The sequence below is a fragment of the Triturus cristatus genome, chromosome 7, assembly GCF_964204655.1.
Source record: "Triturus cristatus chromosome 7, aTriCri1.1, whole genome shotgun sequence".
Classification (NCBI taxonomy): Eukaryota; Metazoa; Chordata; class Amphibia; order Caudata; family Salamandridae; genus Triturus; species Triturus cristatus.
The window spans coordinates 905,132,836-905,151,875 of NC_140590.1; the positions used below are offsets into that span (position 1 = coordinate 905,132,836).

At 42.2% G+C, this 19,040-nt stretch overlaps 1 pseudogene; it reads left to right on the top strand.

Moving 5' to 3' along the window:
- The first annotated feature begins 2,203 nt into the window (after positions 1–2,203).
- Positions 2,204–3,218, top strand: LOC146810822 (stimulated by retinoic acid gene 8 protein-like; annotated as a pseudogene).
- The last annotated feature ends 15,822 nt before the right edge of the window (positions 3,219–19,040 follow it).

A 19,040-nucleotide genomic window follows, 5' to 3' on the forward strand; every position in this document is an offset into this window, starting at 1 on the left:
CAGCCAGCAGTAAAGAGAAAAAAAGTGTAAGTGGGTGGGGGGGGGCTACTGGATGCTCTCATTTGGATGCAAGAGCCCTGCAGCAGAGGAAAGATTGGGCCATTTTGTGAATAATATAAATATGTATACATTTGCTAAATGCCAACAGCTTGTAGAAAATAAGAAAAGACAACCCATTGAGTCAGTATTTAAAGGCAACTCAGCAAAACAAGCCAATAGATGACAAAGGCTAATCTAAAGTCTCTTTCTGTGTGTTTACTGTATGTTGTGTTGGTGTGCAGTCAAGACATGATATCCTGCCAGACATTAAATGCTGCCTGTAGACAAACCTAAGAAAGAATCTCACTGTGTTCCAAGATAGTCTTGTGTACCTTCCTCAACATGCATTTATGATCTGAAAGCAAAGATCATACTTTGTTGACCAGAACAATAAGGCCAACAATCCCTCCAACATGTATGCTCTCATAATCAGTAAAGCAAAGAACCAGTAATGCCACATCAAGTGAATGAGAAAGCAACACTGTTGTAGCGTTATACTGGGCCCAAAAAACTCTTTACTCTTTTACATTATTCATCTCTAACCACTTGCTACCTATCACAATTCATTGGTCCTGTGATGGTTCTTGTTCTGTGCTGAAAGGGACTGGATATTCGGAGGATGGGCAATTATCCAATGAGGATCAGGAATAGGATATTTTGCCAACTTCAAATGTTACTTACCATTAAAATGCTCAATAATACCCGTAAGGATATTAAACCAAAGGATTTACCCACAAGAAATGATGAGTCAAAATCAGCAGAACTTAATTTAACCCCTTCAGCGCGGCGCGGATTACCGCGCCGTGCTGAAGGTTCGTTGCGCGGGCGGGGCCGTGACGGAGCGGTTCCGTCATACGCACAGCGCGACCGATGCGCATGACGGAACCGCTCCGTCATGCGCATTGAAAGGGTTAAATGTTTAGTTATTCATTTGCAAGTAAAGAACAGTATTAACTAAAATGAGAACATACTGCCCTATTATCAATTTGTGAAGGATTTAACTAAGTAAAACCAAGCCTCAAAGATTCAAGGATGATGGGGCGTATCTTCCTCAGCCGCAGCAGATTATGACGCAAAGAGCATATGTGTTAGTAGTAAATCAGTTGAGCCTCATACAAACCTTCAGAAAGTTCATAGGTTCAAGTGACCAGTTCTAGGTTGTGAAAGACAACAATCTGCCTCAGTCTGTTGCTACGTTAGCAAGTTGCAGCGTCATATCTTAAGTGGCCGAAATACCTGAATGTCCAAAATTGAGCCACCTCCAATCCAAGAATGGGTGCCACTGCATCTGTCCCAAAAGCTGAGCAAATATATTCCAAAAGTTTGTGGGGTGACACCCCTTATCATTACCAGAAATGTCAGACCGCTCTGTCCTATTGGTTATTCTGTTTGGGATGAAGGTGATGTGGGTAAACTTAATACAACCTAGAAGAATTAAGTAATTCAAGTTATTTAGTTTCCTTAAATCATGTAAGCTTAGTTGTATGAACAATTAAATATTTCAGATAGAAAGAGAAAAAAAGGATAACTCATTGATACTCCTTTCCCAAGCAGCTTTTCTAGTATGTAACAGAAATTGTTGCAATTGTAGTTGAGCTGTACTGGGGATGTCAAAGGAAACATTTAAGAGTTGAAATACAAATGGTAAATTTGCTGAATATTCCCACAAGTTTCAAACTATTCAGTTCACGAGTTCATGTTTGAAAAAAGAGCAAGATATGAGGCCTACATAAAATACAGCTAATACATGATGGGTTATGGTGAATTATAAATCTCGCATCAATAACTAACATTATTAATTTCATAAGTGAATACATTGATAAACACTCCAATCAAATCATAATTAATTTGTATAAGTATAAGGTACTCATAAAAAACATTTTAAGTCTCAACTTTACACATATGAATCTCTTTACATGAATGCTATTCAAGGCACACATATATAAAATGTACATTAGAGGAAAGTTATATGAAAACAACTTTAATTAAACCCGTGTAACACCTACTTTTCTTTTGTCATTTTCGGTGCACATCTTACAACATGAAACAATAAATTCATATTTTTTACATGTAAATTGATCTACTGCAAATAAATTTTTCTTGTTTTCATTAATATCATATTATCAAATCGTAAATCAAATTCATTAATAGTACTTAATATTCATGGGATAATGACAGCAGCAGCTCATTCTCCAGGGCGTTTTCTGATTTCAATTCGCACCTGCTGGAGCCTAGCATAGCAAGGCAGAGTTTGTCACAGGCAAGTCAAGGGGTAATCCTTTCAGACCACGTCAGGCAACTGCACAACACTGTCTACCCTGAGATGGATCAGTTTAATGGGGTGTCTAATTGGCATGTTCTGTGCAGAGTTAAGAATTATATTCAGGAGCTGGAGAACATGCTGGACACTTTCACAGATGAAAAAGTCTTTCCATTTAGAGGATGGGAACCCAAGCACCCTGGAAGAGGAGAAGGTGGAATATGTCAGAGTTTATTGCCCAATGGCAGCAATGCTTCTCTTGAATCTAGCACAGAAAACCGTCCATAAGCAGATACCTCAGTAAGCAATAAGAAAACAAGTCGGTGGAAGAAGAGAGGAAGTTTGACATTACCCAGTTATCAGTCACGTCACTTCTAGATCTGATGGAATTTGCAAGGTACATGTACTTCTATAAGCAGACAGTGGATTTGCTAGTGGAGAACCAAATTGCGTCTGCTGGGAATATAACCCTTCCAGTAGTTTCTAAAGCAGTTTCCCATGTGTGGTACGGTCTTACAGAGGACCATGAAGACAATACTTTACAGTACTGCATTCAGCAGGAGAAAATCCATTGGCCCCAATCCTGCCCACTTATGAGCCAATGTGTTCCAACAAAAGTCTAAGGGTAGTCAAGCAAGTGCATGCTTCTTGGCTTCACCACCAGGTGACATTTGTTTTTAAGATGCTTTTGCTCTGTCTGCTGGGTTCGTCGAACGCAATGCGATGTAAGGCATGTCTAGTCAAGTCGAGTATATGAGGGTGGCACCTTGGAGAATCAGGAGCAGAATGGTTGCCTCAACAGACAGATGGATTTCTAGCAGGCCATCTCCAGGCTATTCCTCGTGATACCGACCTGAAAATTGACTATAAGACAGTGATGCCGAGATGCACGGAAACCTTTGACTGAGAAGACTTGTGAAGACACTCAAACCCTTGTCAATGCATTTGCAAAATTCCACACATATTTTCCAGAGTATTGACTGAAATAAAAGGTATGAAAATCTCTTTCAAAACGTTCACTGTCTTCTGAAAGTCTGTTTAAACTGTTCTGAAAATATGAATATAAAATGAATAACCGACTCACTGTTTTAAGCACAGAATTACAACTGTTCACATTAGTAAAGGATCATGCAGATAAAAGCACTTACCAGTGATTTCTTTTACAGCAACCCTTGCATGCCAAGCTTGACTCCAGCTTGATTAGGCAATATTCACAGTGGTTCAAAAAGCCTGTTCCTGTTTTCAAATTCACTCTGATCTAGTAATGCCCTCTGAACACGCCTTACCATACTACAATTTAGATTGTCAGATTGTGAAATGTCCCTCCTAGGATATTTGGTACAGGCCTACTGTTATGACATCAAGAATACTTATCCGTATTATGAAAACAATTTATTTTCAGTTCGGATCCTCTTCGTCCTTCTAGGTACGTATATATTCATAGCACACTGAATGATAAATAACTACTCTGAAGGGTTTAAGAGCGCTCTAGTATTCATCACTACCTTTGTCTTGACAAAAATCTGTGCACCCTTATTAAAAACAAAAGTAACAACATGCGTAATATGACGTTTTTATTAGGAGCTAAGCAAACTGCCTAAAACTACATGTCAGTGCTCACATAAATTATTAGTCACCACTAACCAAATGAGGAATTTTACAAAAACAATACTTAATTTCAAACTTTTATAGAATGAAAGAAAAAATTATTCCCAATTATAGGTAGAGTTGCCTGGTCAGTGATTTGAATAGTTAATTATGCAGTAGTCCAAACCGCAGAGAAAATAGACTAGTTTTGCCTGACTAGATGTATGAAGTCTAGCAAGACAAAGTCTATGTAAATGAAACCTATTTGTACAGAAGTAATTTTCCCGTAATATTTATCATGTTTTAAAATTGTATGTAGAACGTGTATTATGAACTAGAGAACCAGTTTAATGTAGTGCTTCCCTGAAAGAAACATATACCAATTGGACCAGATGAATTTACACGTAACCTATCCCAATACAAGATACAAGAATGACCGCTTGTTGGAAAGTGAATTATTAGTATTGGCAAATATACATCTGCCACTGGTAATAAGGCCGCTAACACAATACATGGTTAAGAATAGGTCTTAGAAAATTATTACCCTGCTCAACCCCTGGTAGCTTGGCTGCGAGCAGACAGGTTTAACTTCAAAGATAGGTATATAAAGCATTTACAAACACCAATTCAGTAAATAATAAAAGACACACCACACAATAAAATTACAAAACTAATTTATAAAAATAGGGAATACCTGTATCTTTAAAATAACAATAAAACAAAAAAAATCCAGCATAGGTAGGGAACCGAAATATTAATTTTTAAAGATGTAGCACTATCTAGCACATAGAAGTCTATATTGCCTATTGGGACATCTGGTCGCGCTAGACCGGGACAAAGTCAAAGTTTCAGGCCGACCGCAATGGAGCCCTGCACAGCTACCCCTCGTTGTAGATCTTGATCAAATATATTCTCTTCTGAATTAGAAACTTTTTTGGAGCTTTTTTTCCCGTGGTCCCTTGAAGCTCTTAGCCAGTCCGGATTCGGTTAGGGTTCACCGGCTTGGCTTGCAATGAGCACCCGGTCAAGTTTGTTGAAGTCCGACCTCTGAAACTTTCCAGCGGGACAAACCAGAGATCCAGGCCGGCTTGAGGTTTTAGGTGGGTGGCTTGACTGTCGTGGTTGGTCCTGGTCACCTCTCCTACATTCGGATTTAGAAACTTATACAGAGCTTTTTCTTCAGGGGTTCCTCGCTGCTATTCACCAGGCCGGATTCAGTGAGGGTTCTCCAGCGTGGGTTTCAGCAAACTCCCAGTCAAACTCTGGAAATCAGACTTCCGGAGCTTTTCAGCGGGACAAACCTGGACGACAGCCGGCTCGCTGTTGCAGATCATCGGCTTGGCTGGCTAGCTCAAGTTGGTCCACTTATGGAGCTTTATTCCAAAGTTGATCCACAGTTCCTCAAACGTGTGGAACTTCTTCCTGAAGTTCCTTTGAGGGTCCCAAAGTGTCTAAAGGTTATGTCCAAGGTCTGGATGCTCCAAGATGGTCCTTGAAAGTTTGAGGCTTCATTTCCCACAATTCAGGCAAAACCCTTCCAAATTCACTGGTAGTACTCTAGGCAGGGGATTCTTGGTGGTGATCGTCCAGGTGAGATCTGTTAACCTATAGCTTGCAGGGAGTCCACTCTTTAGTCCTTTTGAAGCACAGAAGTTCAACAGGGCTGTGGTTGCAGATTGTGCAGCAGGTGTAGTCAGTCAGAGTACAGGGCCTGGTTGGTGCAAATCAAACTTCTCAGCATGGACCCTTCTTCTTGTTTCAAGCAGCAGATCTGAGAGGTTCTGCCCCTTTCATATACTTATTCCAAGTTCTCCGGGTCTAGCAGGAGGGCACTCTGTCCAATGAGGTGCATTGTGACACCCTAGAGTATGACCATATCTTCCAAAGTGTGGCAGTATAGCCTCCCAGAGAGCACAATTTCCCCATAATTCAACATGGCTGATTTTTCAGCAGAGAGACAAGTTAGCTAAGCCAACCTTCAGGATGGTACATCTCCCTTTTGTCCATCCCCCTTGCCTCTGCTCATTCCTAATTTAATCCTGCCATCTGGCTGGGTTCAAAGAGTAGGGGTGTAAATGAAACTAGCTTCTCCTGCCTGCCTCCTCCTTCTATTGAAGATTATTGTTTACGACCCCTTCCCCTGCTCCGACATTCCTATGTACTAGAACCCTGCCCTCCCAGAATGGCTCTCTAACCCCAGGGGCTACTTAGCACCTCATCAAAGCAGCCTGGCTAATCCATTTAACTCTGACCAATCAGGACAGATCACTGGAAGGCTGAATTTTGGCTTACAGACAAGTAAGTCTCATAACCTCTTTTCTGTACATTTTAGGATAGATTCAACAATAGCATATTGTTGGATTTATCAATACCATTCTAGGAAGTCTTTGAATTACATGTTTATGACATCCTTGATGTTACTTATTATTTAATAACGTTTTACCATGTTAACCTATGTGGCTGGGGATCTTCAAAGGTGAACATGAACTGGGCAATTTCTCTAACACCAGGGCCTATAAAAGATCTTTTATAAGGACCCTGCCTATATCTACAGGACTCCCACCCATGAAACACCTAGGGGAGACTTTAGGGGTTCTGAATATGTAAAGATATTGCAGATTCTCACTCCACAGTGCTCCTAGCACAAATGTCGATTTTGGGAAGCACTTCACTGCAATGTGGGGAGTGAAATGTGCAATTTCATTAACCCCAAGGCATATAAAAGTTATTTTATAAGGACCTTCCTTATAAATACCTACCCCCCCCCACCCCTGGGACACCTAGGGGAGACCCTGGGGGTACCTAATATGCCAAAACATTGTAGGTTATTAATTTGTAAGTGCCCCCAACAGCCAAAGTCGAGTTTGGGCTCTAGGCTTCAGCACTGCACACATGCAATTGCAGGAAGGGCTACTTGCCTCTAAACTGCTGTGTTCTATTATATACTAGGGACTTAATGGTGGTTTCAATCACCTGCCCTAGTACCTTATAGGGAGGTCATGCAAATCATATGGGTACCCTAGCCCATAGTGTACCCTAGTTTATGTAGGTATTTTCACTGTATTCTAAGTGTATTTTCAGCATAGCACTGGGCCTGGTTAGGTAGAGCCCAGGGACAGTAAAAGTCAGTTACCACCAGTACAGGTCAGCAAAAAAAATTGGGAGTGCCCAGGGCACAGGGATGACTTTGTAACACCGCTACACGACCGATATACAATAACCAGCAAGAGTAAGAACAAGCATTGGCATCGCAAGTAGGTCTCACCTTTGGGATCTTATAAGTACTTAGCCATGCAGCACACTATTCCTTTGGAGCTACAACATCTACTGTTACTTCACCTGGCACTGGTGAGCGGGCATGCTGTAGCTAGAAGCATTGCAGCTTGTGGGCCCCGAGCGCGACAACAATGCCATTAATATGTCCTTAAACGTTCAATGATAGTACTGGTCAGATTCATGATTCTTCTTCTTCTGGCTTCCTCTGAATATTTCCACCCAGGTGCAGCAACAACAACGCGCGTGCATACCTTAAAGAAGGACGTCCTTTATTTTGAATTTCATGGGTCAACCGGAAGAAAGAGTTCATGCACTTCAAAAGGAACGGGAGCGCACACAGTGCTGGGTGTGCTACAGACTTTTTTTTATACATTTTTTCCAAGCACTGGCAAGAACACTTCCCCTGCTCCCTCAGTAATGAAGCCCATTTGTGGATTGTCATGTGTCGGTTAGCTGTCCTGATTGGCTGACAACGGGCGAGTTCGAATGTTATAGCACCATGGGATATTGAGTCCAATCATGGCACACTAACCGCTGATTCCACATCTCAGAAATTAATGTGACATACAGCAGTATTCTGAAATACAAGAGGGGCTTCGTCTCTGAATGTACCAGGTAAAGGATGTAAAATCATAACAGTGGATTCATGAACTGTTTTTTTAACTGCTTAAGTTACAATTGTACATGTTTATTTTTTCTCTGTCTATGAAATTATCCTTATATTTGTTTACATGATTTTTTTCTCTCCAGATTTTATTTAGGGCGAACTCGACCCGTAGATATTGAAGCGCTTTAAATGAGCACTAGTTACATCACACAAGGACACATTCATTTTTGGTAGGCACGGGGAGATTTAGGGGCATATTAACAAGACAGGTGATACAATTATCGCCGCTTTAGCGGCAGAAAACTGCCGCTAAAACGGTGATAATGGGCTTGATAATATGCTCTATGGAATTCCAATTGAAGCTCAGGTTAGATGTCCTTCACATCTAACATGGGCTTCAATTGGAATTCCATAGAGCATATTATCAAGACCATTATCGCCGTTTTAGCGGCAGTTTTCTGCCGCTAAAGCGGCGATAATTTTTATCGCCTGTCTTGTTAATATGCCCCCAAGTGATTTGCTCAGAATCACAGGATATTGAGTTGATGCCGAGACGCAATCCTGGTTCCCCAGATAAAAAGTTGACAGCTATGGCTGTTAAGCCACATCCTCTCAAATGTAATAGGCACATTACTTCATAAAGGTGTGTTTCACGCCAAAACGCTTCTTTTTGCAGTAAGTGAAATGATTGTCCTGCAACAAAGTGTTGTTGGTGACATTATTCTTTTGGATGGGGACACACATGGAAGGGCCTTCGAAGCACGCGTACATCTAGGGTGAAGCACTATGCAAATGCTGGCCGCCTACATTCCATTCATGCTTGCTTGTGCCAGTATCAATCACCACACATATGCCATCCGCTGTATAAAATGGAGATCACTTTCAGCACCTTGAGTACCTAACAGGGGACCAGTCGCGCTTTACATGACACATATTGATTGATTGATTGATTAAACAGAGTCAAGTGGAAGGAAGGCCTGTTGAAACACACGAGGGGTTGCTCCTTTGCCGCAGTAAAATGGGATATTTGTCTCAGGGTGATACTGACGCGACGCCTCCTGACACATTCCTCCGATCATCGGCAGCAGAAGGCAGGGCGCACTGACACTGGACACCACATTTGCAAACGGTGATATCAGTAGCTGTGAACAGGAAATGCAAACACCCGGGAGCACACACGAAGCACATGCTTTGAAAGGAAAAAGAAAATCACAGCCTCACTGTCAGACGGACTCGCAAATGGGAACACAGCTGTCTGACAAAAAAAATGCATTGTGATCATACAAGTATCATTGTCTGCATCTTCGAATTGTTTCTCATACACCTGTCACAGGAACCAGTGTTGCTGTGGTGGAGGTGGTCGCTTTCGTACAGTAACAAAAAATACATGCACATATTTGCGTGCATGGGGGCAACACGTTGTGTAAAACTCCACACAAGCAAAGATGGGGCAACCTCACTTCACTGACACAAACGGTATGTGTTTTTAATCTTTTAATCAGATTTTAATTAAAACCATTAGAAACAATGGGGCATATCAACAACAACCGGCGATAATTATCTCTAAGCGCACTTAGCGCTAGGATAATTATCGCCGGCTAGCGTGAATTTTTATCGCTGAGATAGCGTGCTATTAGCAACGCCTATCTCAATAGTGATAAAAATCCTCACGCTAACAGGCTAACGTGAGATTATCTCTGGAAACCCAGCGATAATCTCACGTTACCTTGTTGATAGGGACAGGCAAATTTAGCCATGATATCCTCCTTCCATAGGATATCATGGCTAAGTCAGAAAAATACCAGACGTAAAAAAGCAGCGTTAACCGCTGTTAGCGCTGTTTTTTTTGTCTCTAACAGGGTTAGCGACATTCTTGATAATAGGAGAAATGTCGCTTAGCGACATTTCTCCTATTATTTTACTCTGGAACGCCCCCTTTGCATCTCATTAGAGATGCAAGGGGAAGCGTAGAGTAAAAGGGTGCTAACATGCAAATTTGCATGTCAGCACCCTGTTGTTGATAGCGCGCTAGTTTTATCTCTCCTTTTTTGGCTTTTAAAGCCAAAAAAGCAGAGATAAAGCCCTTGTTGATATGCCCCAATGTTCCTAAATCACAATGCAAAAGGTGAGGTAGCAGCGCCAGGAGTGCAACGGCTGGGATGATACAGAGCGAAGCTCACAACACAAGTTGGAAAATAAAATAAGATAAAGGCAGGGCTTTAAGTGGGCTGGGTCTGTCGGGGTCTGAGCATGGGCAATTATTTTCAGGGGGCCTCAAAACGGGTCTCTATCGGGCTCTATTTTGGGGCCTCGTAAAGGTAGTCCACTTTCTTTTTTTTAATTGGACTGCAGTGAGAGCATGCACATCGCTCACTACTGAGAAGTGAAGACGTCATGCCTGGTGAGCCGCGTTGTAGGGGAAGGGAAATCCTTTAAAGAGAGTGTTTTCCAAAGGTAGGATAATTGGAGGGGATTTTCTTAAGCACACAATGCTAGTTATCTTGATTTAGACCACACCCCAACTTGGATAGGCCACACCCCTTTAAGAGGTTTGCCCCGCCCCTTTTAGAGCACCCCCAGTTTTTTCCCACTTAAAGCCCTGGATAAAGGCACGCACATAGCCACGCCAGAGAGGAAAGAAGATGACGACCTGAAGAGTGGCATCCCTGATGCAGGCGCCGTGCTGATAAAATAAAAGGTGGGCTGCCTCATCATTTCCATTTCCTCATTAATATCACCATCATTAAAGATACACAGAGCTATAGTTTCCTCAGAGGCAGTTAGATATTTAAACCAGTTTGCTAGCCCATCTTCTGCATTTTCACCCATGCACACAACTCAAATGCTAGCAGCCATTTTCTGGGATCCTTGAAGTTGTCGAAGCCACCTTTTCTCCTTCTGAAATGAGAAACTTCATGTGGATACTAATGTCTAGAGAGTTGGCTTCTGGGTCACCATCAGAAGATTGGACCTTCAAAAAACCTACTTGACAATCATAAGTAGCTTTGTTGAGCAGTCAAAGCCTAATTTCTGGGAGGTACTGTAAAAGCAAAGTGAAGAAACCACATAGAACAATTATAATTGAAATAAAGATTAATTTCGACCAAAGGTATTTCCTAAAGTTGGACAGCCCCATGCCATCACATTCTGAAAACATAGATAAGTGGCATGGTAGAAGTCTCTAGTACTAATTGTTAGACAATAATACCACAGCCTCCTTTGTGAGTTATGAAGTTCTCAACTGAGCCAGTTTGTAGGGGAATCAGCAAATACAAGTGAAGACATATCTCAATCCCAAAACATTCCCCTCACCCCCCACCGACATTTCTGTGTTGTAAAAGGTGGAACATTGTAGATTATCATGCAATTACAATGTAGAAAATCTTATTTCTGTGGTAGTTCCCTATTTCTCAAGGGCCATTCTTGACAAAAGTTATAAAAATTAACATTTTCCCACAACTCAGAACTATCATTCTGATGGGTAAAAGCAATTCTCTATGTAGGAAAACAACTTGTTTTCTGTCCATCTTGGACGTTGGTTCGGTTCAACATTGCAGTTATCTGAACATTTTAGGTTCTGCAAACAGGTTCTGCAAACAGGTTCATCATACCTAACAAGGGAAACAATAGATGCATGCTCATATGCTTAGGTTCAACAAACAATTGATGGACGGAATGCTGACAATGCAGACATTCTCCCCCAGTCAAGAGATCTGGGTTAAATCCATCGTTCTTTTGCCCACTACACCACCCCAGTTTAGACATGGCCATATGCAAATCAGTCTTGACCCTGTGCCTCATGGGAACAGTCCAGCCCGAACTGCCAAGCCATGTCTTCCCTGGACCGGAATCAAGCATCCTAGGACCAGTTTCTGGCTATCAGCCGTCATCAGCCAGGATAGCTTGACTCCAGTGGCGTAGTGAGCACGGGTCCCACGTCTGGGAATACCCATCCCACTAAGGGCGAAAAGCGTTACAACAAACAATTGATGGATGGAATGCTGACAATGCAGACATTCTCCCCCAGTCAAGAGATCTGGGTTAAATCCATCGTTCTTTTGCCCACTACACCACCCCAGTTTAGACATGGCCATATGCAAATCAGTCTTGACCCTGTGCCTCATGGGAACAGTCCAGCCCGAACTGCCAAGCAATGTCTTCCCTGGACCGGAATCAAGCATCCTAGGACCAGTTTCTGGCTATCAGCCGTCATCAGCCAGGATAGCTTGACTCCAGTGGCGTAGTGAGCACGGGTCCCACGTCTGGGAATACCCATCCCACTAAGGGCGAAAAGCGTTACAACAAACAATTGATGGACGGAATGCTGACAATGCAGACATTCTCCCCCAGTCAAGAGATCTGGGTTAAATCCATCGTTCTTTTGCCCACTACACCACCCCAGTTTAACCCAGATCTCTTGACTGGGGGAGAATGTCTGCATTGTCAGCATTCCGTCCATCAATTGTTTGTTGTAACGCTTTTCGCCCTAAGTGGGATGGGTATTCCCAGACGTGGGACCCGTGCTCACTACGCCACTGGAGTCAAGCTATCCTGGCTGATGACGGCTGATAGCCAGAAACCGGCCCTAGGATGCTTGATTCCGGTCCAGGGAAGACATGGCTTGGCAGTTCGGGCTGGACTGTTCCCATGAGGCACAGGGTCAAGACTGATTTGCATATGGCCATGTCTAAACTGGGGTGGCGTAGTGGGCAAAAGAACGATGGATTTAACCCAGATCTCTTGACTGGGGGAGAATGTCTGCATTGTCAGCATTCCGTCCATCAATTGTTTGTTGTAACGCATATGCTTAGGTTCAGCATTTTGAAATTCCCCAGAGCTGTGAAAACTTTTGTCAAATTTAACATGTAGTCTATGGCTGTTTATCCATGCAATACTTCAAAAACAACACTCAGCTGTTAACTTTAGGAATTATTATTGAAGTACTCAGTAGTAAACATATTAGATCATCTTTAAATAAAAGAGGTCTGTTAGAAACTGGGTGACTGGCTGACTGGTGTGTGAGCCCGGGTCAACCAGCAACCACAATTATAGTCAGGGTAAGGCACAAGCAAACCTCAAATTAACCTGGGCTCAACCATCTGGGAACTTGGCACACAGAAGTCTGGCTAAACATAGAGGAAATATGTAAAGTATTTGTGCAACACTGCAAACAGTAAAACAGTGAAAACACTGCACAAAAAAATCCCGAACCAGGATAGAAAATAGAGCTTAATTTGATCAATAAATCATTACCAAAATAACCGACATTCAATCAGTAGAACCCGAGTTATGACTTTAAAAGAAAAAACTGCAATATAGTGCCTAAAAGCATAAAGTTTCAACTGCGGCTATCTGGTTGCGCTGGACTGGGTTAAAGTCAAAAGTTCAGGTTGACAGCAGCGTGCAGGTTGGATACAGTCCCTGATTAGTCAATTGTTGTGCCAAGAGTCCCATTCACAATGGATGGGGCTGCAGGGGGTAAGAAGAGCATCACTGGTGGTGGTCAGTGTGGCACAAGACAGGCCAGGTGCTGCGGATGGGCAGACAGGAGCTTCTATTGGCAGTCCACATGGGCTGATGATGCTTGTCATGTGAAGAGATAGACTTTTGGTGGTGTGCGCTGATTTCCATGCGAGTGGTGCTTTTCCAGTTGCCAAGAGCCCAAAAGCTTGAATGTAAGAGTTCGATAACCACACCAAGGTCTAAGGACTTTACAGGTGCCTGTTGAGGATCAGGAACTCGCGGAAGATGGGTCTAGGAGCTGTGGGGGAGCCTGGCATATCCCGGAGATTCAGATCAGATTGCCAGCAGACTAGGTTTTTGAGTCACTGGGGTCCTGGGTTTAAGATGGCGGTTGCAGCTCCTTCCCCAGGCAGGACAGCACACAAGGCAGCAGCTCATTCAGAGTAGCAGTCCAGCAGAGTGGCAGTCCTTGTAGCAGCACAGCAGTCCTTCTTCCCGGCAGAGTATCCTAAGGTCCAGAAGTGTACTGAGGTGATGGTGGCTGGGGTCCTTTTTTATACACAGTTGTCGGGACCGTTTCTAGAGGCATGCCTTTGAAGTGCACATATGTCCTGCCACCCCTGCCTTGGCTCTAAGCCAGCTAAAGTGACAATGCAGGATCATTAGGTAATTTGTGTGGAGACAGGACACAGCCCCTTCAGGTGTAAGAGAGGATAGGCCAAGCTCCCACATCACATCCTGCCAGTGATGGCCCATCCAGTCACACTTAAGCTCCCACTGTGTATGGCTGTCTAGGAGGAATACACAAAGCCCAACTGCCAATTACACACAATCATGTTACCCAGGAAAAGGCACACAATGTCTCAGGCAAGAAAATATCAGCTTTCTAAAAGGTGGACATTTCAGATATGTAATTTAAAATCTGACTTAACCATAAGTTAGCATTTCACATTAGGATTCCATAGACAACAAACATAAATTAAGTATCTCTTTCCATTTGTCAATTGCATTGATAAAATATAATAATGTAACTACAATGTTTTACTATGGAACAGATTGGCCTTTCCAGTAATGAAAAATGAATTTAAGAGTTTGTCACTACCAGGGCATGTAAAACTTGAAAGTACATGTCCAACTTTTTAAATACACTGAACCCTGCACTTGGGACCGTCTGGACCTACCATAGGGGTGACTCGTATGTGTTAAAAAGAATGGGTTTGGGCCTGGGAACAGGTTTATTTTGTCAGATCGAAACGGTAGGTTAAACTGCATGCACAGGCTCTGCAATTGCAGGCCTGAGACATGTTTAACGGGCTACTAAAGAAGGTGGTACAATCAGTGCTGCAGACCCACTGACCCAAAACCGGTCCTAGGATGCTTGTTTCCCGTCCAGGGTGGACTTAGCCTGGCAGTTCGGGCTGGACTGTTCCCATTGAACATATGGTCAGGACTGATTTGAATATGGCTTGGTTCAAACTTGAATGACATGGGGATAAAAAAGAAACAATGGATTTAGGCCCAATCTCTGTACTGGGGTGAATGTATGACATGGTTCTGCACTTTGTCCATCAATTGTTCATTTTGCTTTTGTCACCCCCAGTGGGATGGGTATTCCTAGACGTGGGTCCCGTGCCTTCCATGCCACTGGAGTCAAGCTATCATGGCTGATGAGGGATGAAACTCTGAAAACATCCAGTCCAGGACCTGGTCTGGCAGTATGGCTGGTCTGTTCCCATTGGGCGCAGGGTCAAGACTGATTTACATATGGCTGGGTTCAAACTGGAATGGCATGGGGAGCAAAAATACGATGGATTTAGGACCTGATATCTGTACTGGGGTGAATGTACGACTTTGTTCTGCATTCTGTCTATCATTAGTTCTTTTTGCATTTCTCACCCAGTGGGACAGGTATGCCTAGACCTAGGTCCCATGCTCTCCATGCCACTGGAGTCAAGCTATCCTGGCTGATGAGGGGTGAAACACTGAAACAGGTCCTAGGATGCTTGTTTCCAGTCCAGTAAGGACCTGGCCTGGCAGTTCGGGCTGGACAGTTCCATTGGGCTCAGGGTCAAGCCTGATTTGCATATGGCTGGTTTCAAACTGGAATTGCATGGGGAGCAAAAGAAACAATGGATTTAGGCCCAGATCTCTGTACTGGTGTGAATGTATGACATTGTTCTGCATTCTGTCCATAAAATGTTCTTTTCAGACCCACTAAGGTTAATATACAAGCCCTGGACACATGTATTACCACTTTACTAGGGACTTATAAGTCAATTACATTTCTCAGTTGGGTATAAGCCAATGCTACCACATTTTAGGGAAAGAGCAAAATCACTTTAGCAATTGTTAGCAGCAGTAAAGTGCGCAGAATCCTAAGGCCAGCAAAATGAAGACAGCAGAAGCATGTGGTCTGATGGCAAAAAGTCAGGGTGAAACCATGCCAAGGATTTCAAGTCTAACAAGGTCATTTTGAGAAATAAGACAAAATCAAAACATGACTACCAATGACATGTTAAAGCTAATTTCATATTTTGCAACATTTTAGAATAGTTTAATATCACAATTTGAAATTGTTCTTTCTGAGGGTGATGCGTAGTTTGCAGCTCCAAATATTAAATAATGCACCAGACAGGTTCATGTATATCTTCTCAAAATGAGGTTCTTACATAATCTGGAACAACATTTTTGCTTATATACTTTCTCTCAGTGGCATTTGGGTGGTGCCCACAAGTCAAAAGTTTGTTTTAGGAAAGTTGGGAGGCAGACTAGATTTGCAGATTTTCTCCAACATTGTAGAGGGTGTACTGATTTGAAGGCTGACTCACTGAGAGTCTAGTGCAGTCTTGGGTGGAATTGGCTATTGGCTATGAATTTGGCTATAGAATATTTGTTGTCCTGTTATTGAAATCATGATTTTAAATGGTCTTTAAGTTACGAAATAATGAGGAATTACACTCATGCACTGCCCGCTTGGGCTTTATTGTTTACTTTGCGCCTTTGCAGTTATTTTTTGCTGTCAGTATAACTTTATTGACGCTTTATTGACAGCTACGAAAATCCGAGCGATATCGTAAAAAGATTAAGGAAAGGTGGCTTGAAGAACCTCCATTATATGGTGGTTCACATCAGTGAATCATTGGTTTTACGCACAGATTTCGTCTGACAGCCCACGTGGGCAATATTGTGATGTAATATCATGCAGTGGGGTAAATAAAATGATAGCGCTGGTATGTAACAATGTATTACTCATAATATTACCAAAGGTCAGAAAGATTGTGCATCATTATGCCAAACACAATGCTGATAATAATGATAATGTTTATACTCATAAGCTATTTCACTGTATGTTATACTGAGAAGTGTACCGACCAACAATGAAAGTATTTTATTTATGTCATTTGTTGATATTGAAACGTACGATCCGGCCCTTTAAAATAAGGCGGAAAATGAAGCATACACCTAACCCATGACCAAGGAGTGAGGAAACTCCGAAACCCATTGGGGATTGTTTTGGTTGCTAAGTGTTGAATAAATACACGCTGAACAATGAATTGAGTGGCGGTACCGTGGTATTCGAGCCAGGGAACTCTGACAGGCCGTAATTACAGTTGTGGATCGAATGTTTGAGGTTCGCTACCTCGCCACACACTCCTCATGCAAGTTGGCTGGGGCATAAGCGACTCTGTTGCTGGATGGATATATATATATATATATATTGCACAGAAGTCCTCTCCGAGCATCCAACAGGAAAGAAGACGAGCCACACCAGTCTTGCAGAAAATAGTGTAAAGTTTATTACACCAACGACAAAAGACGCGTTTCGGCTGACAAGCAGCCTTGGTCACATGACCTCCTCTTTGAACCAGGAAGTATATATATACATTTCATTTCGGCACGTCGCAGCGCGCACTAGTAAACAATGAAGACAGACTTAATCACAAACACAATAGTTGTTTACAAGCGTCCTCGATGTCGTTCCTAGGATAGAGACTGTAGTAGTCAAAAGAATAGTAATAAAAATGATTGGAACACAGTCTCATGATCCTTATATTCAAGGTTTTTTATAGCGGTAGATTGCACAACATAATTCATCAAAATACCCTAATTCATAAATAAATTAGTTCATGACATTTTATAACACATTAACTTCCAGCATTTAGATTTCTCAAAATACTTCATTCTATGAAGATCAACAATTTGCATTCATTCTGCAGAGAGAGAGTCATAATTATATTTATATTAGTCAGTCACGGATAGGTGGCCATTCACTTTGTGGCCCAATATATATATATATATAGAGAGAGAGAGAGAGAGAGAGAGAGAGAGAGAGAGAGAGAGAGACTACAGATCAAAGAAACATTAAAGAAAGAAGTGAGAAAACGATATGTTTTTGTTTTAAAAAAACTTAGAAGTTCACTGAAAAAAGCAAAGTTCAGAGTAACTTATAGCTAGGTGACTATGTCAGTGACAACATTAATGTTTTGAACTAAAAAAAAACACATAAATTCACCTGTTATTTATCTGAGCTAACAACATTTTTTGCCCCTGTCATGCATTGCTTACGACCTCTAATGTTGCATTGCTCATGACATGTTCTATGACATCATTTATGACATCATTGATGAAATCATGCAATGATACTTGATTTAGTATAGCCTGTGTCCAGCTACTGGTTGTAGCTATTCAGAAAACGCATTCACTCTTAGTGCATCATAGGGGTGTAGAGCAACTGAACAAGTTATAAATCTTTGTATTGAAGACTACCTCTGTGTGCCGTTGACAGTTAACAACTTGTGTCTAGTATGTTGCACAAACGTTTTTTGGTTCTGCAGAATAAGTTTCCAACAGGGCAAATATTCTGTGCAGTAGATACTTAGGGGGAGATTTTTGAAGATATTACGCTGTGTTTGCATCACAAAAGTGACGCAAATCAGTGCAAAATCTTTTTTGTCCAATTTACTTTCCAGAACTATACTTGTTTGGGCGCTGGAAATAACAGAAAAGTAATGCAAAGCAGTGCATGGTGCTGCTGTACAATACTTCGCTCAATGGGGGGCGTGCCAAGGGCATTCCCATGCAACCACCCAAGGCTTCTCACGCTAAATCCAATTTACTAAATAAAGTAGCTTGAGTTTAGCGTGAAAAAACTGCGCCCTTTTAAAGTAGGAGGAAGGAAGGAGAAACGCTTTAATCTCTCCTTCCTTTTCCAACTTTTCATGCGATCTGAATTGGTGCAGCATGCATACAAAGTGGGAAAAGCTTTGGATCTTCTCTAGGCATGACATTTTCTACAGGAAGGATACCCTTCCTGTACAAAACCTATGCTAAACTCACACCCACCCCCTAGCACGATGGCGCTGATATGTGTGCATGGTGCAAGGTAGCTGGAGTCAGTGCCGGCACAAGGGAAAGGGGAGGAGACAGCCATTTCTTTGAAGATATGGTGCTCTACTGCTCCCTGCCTGTCTCACAACACAGCACAGCCTCGCTGGGGGCTGTGCTGTGTTGGAAGATGTTTTGATAAATCTTCCCTTGAGTGTTGTAAGCAGGCTTGAGTTACTAGACAGAATCATCTCAGTATGACAATATCTATATAACATAGAAGACTGTGTGCACCAAGTACCCACCTATTTACATGTGATTCTATTGCTTCAGAAGATAGGCTATCTGTAAAGTTTCACCACAATATGGAACACCTTCAGACCCTGGTTCTTTTAAGCAAATAGTGTATTTTTTGACAAGTGTTGCATAGAGTGCATACTGTTCTTAGAAGATACCTTTAATACTCCATGGTGTATTTCTCAT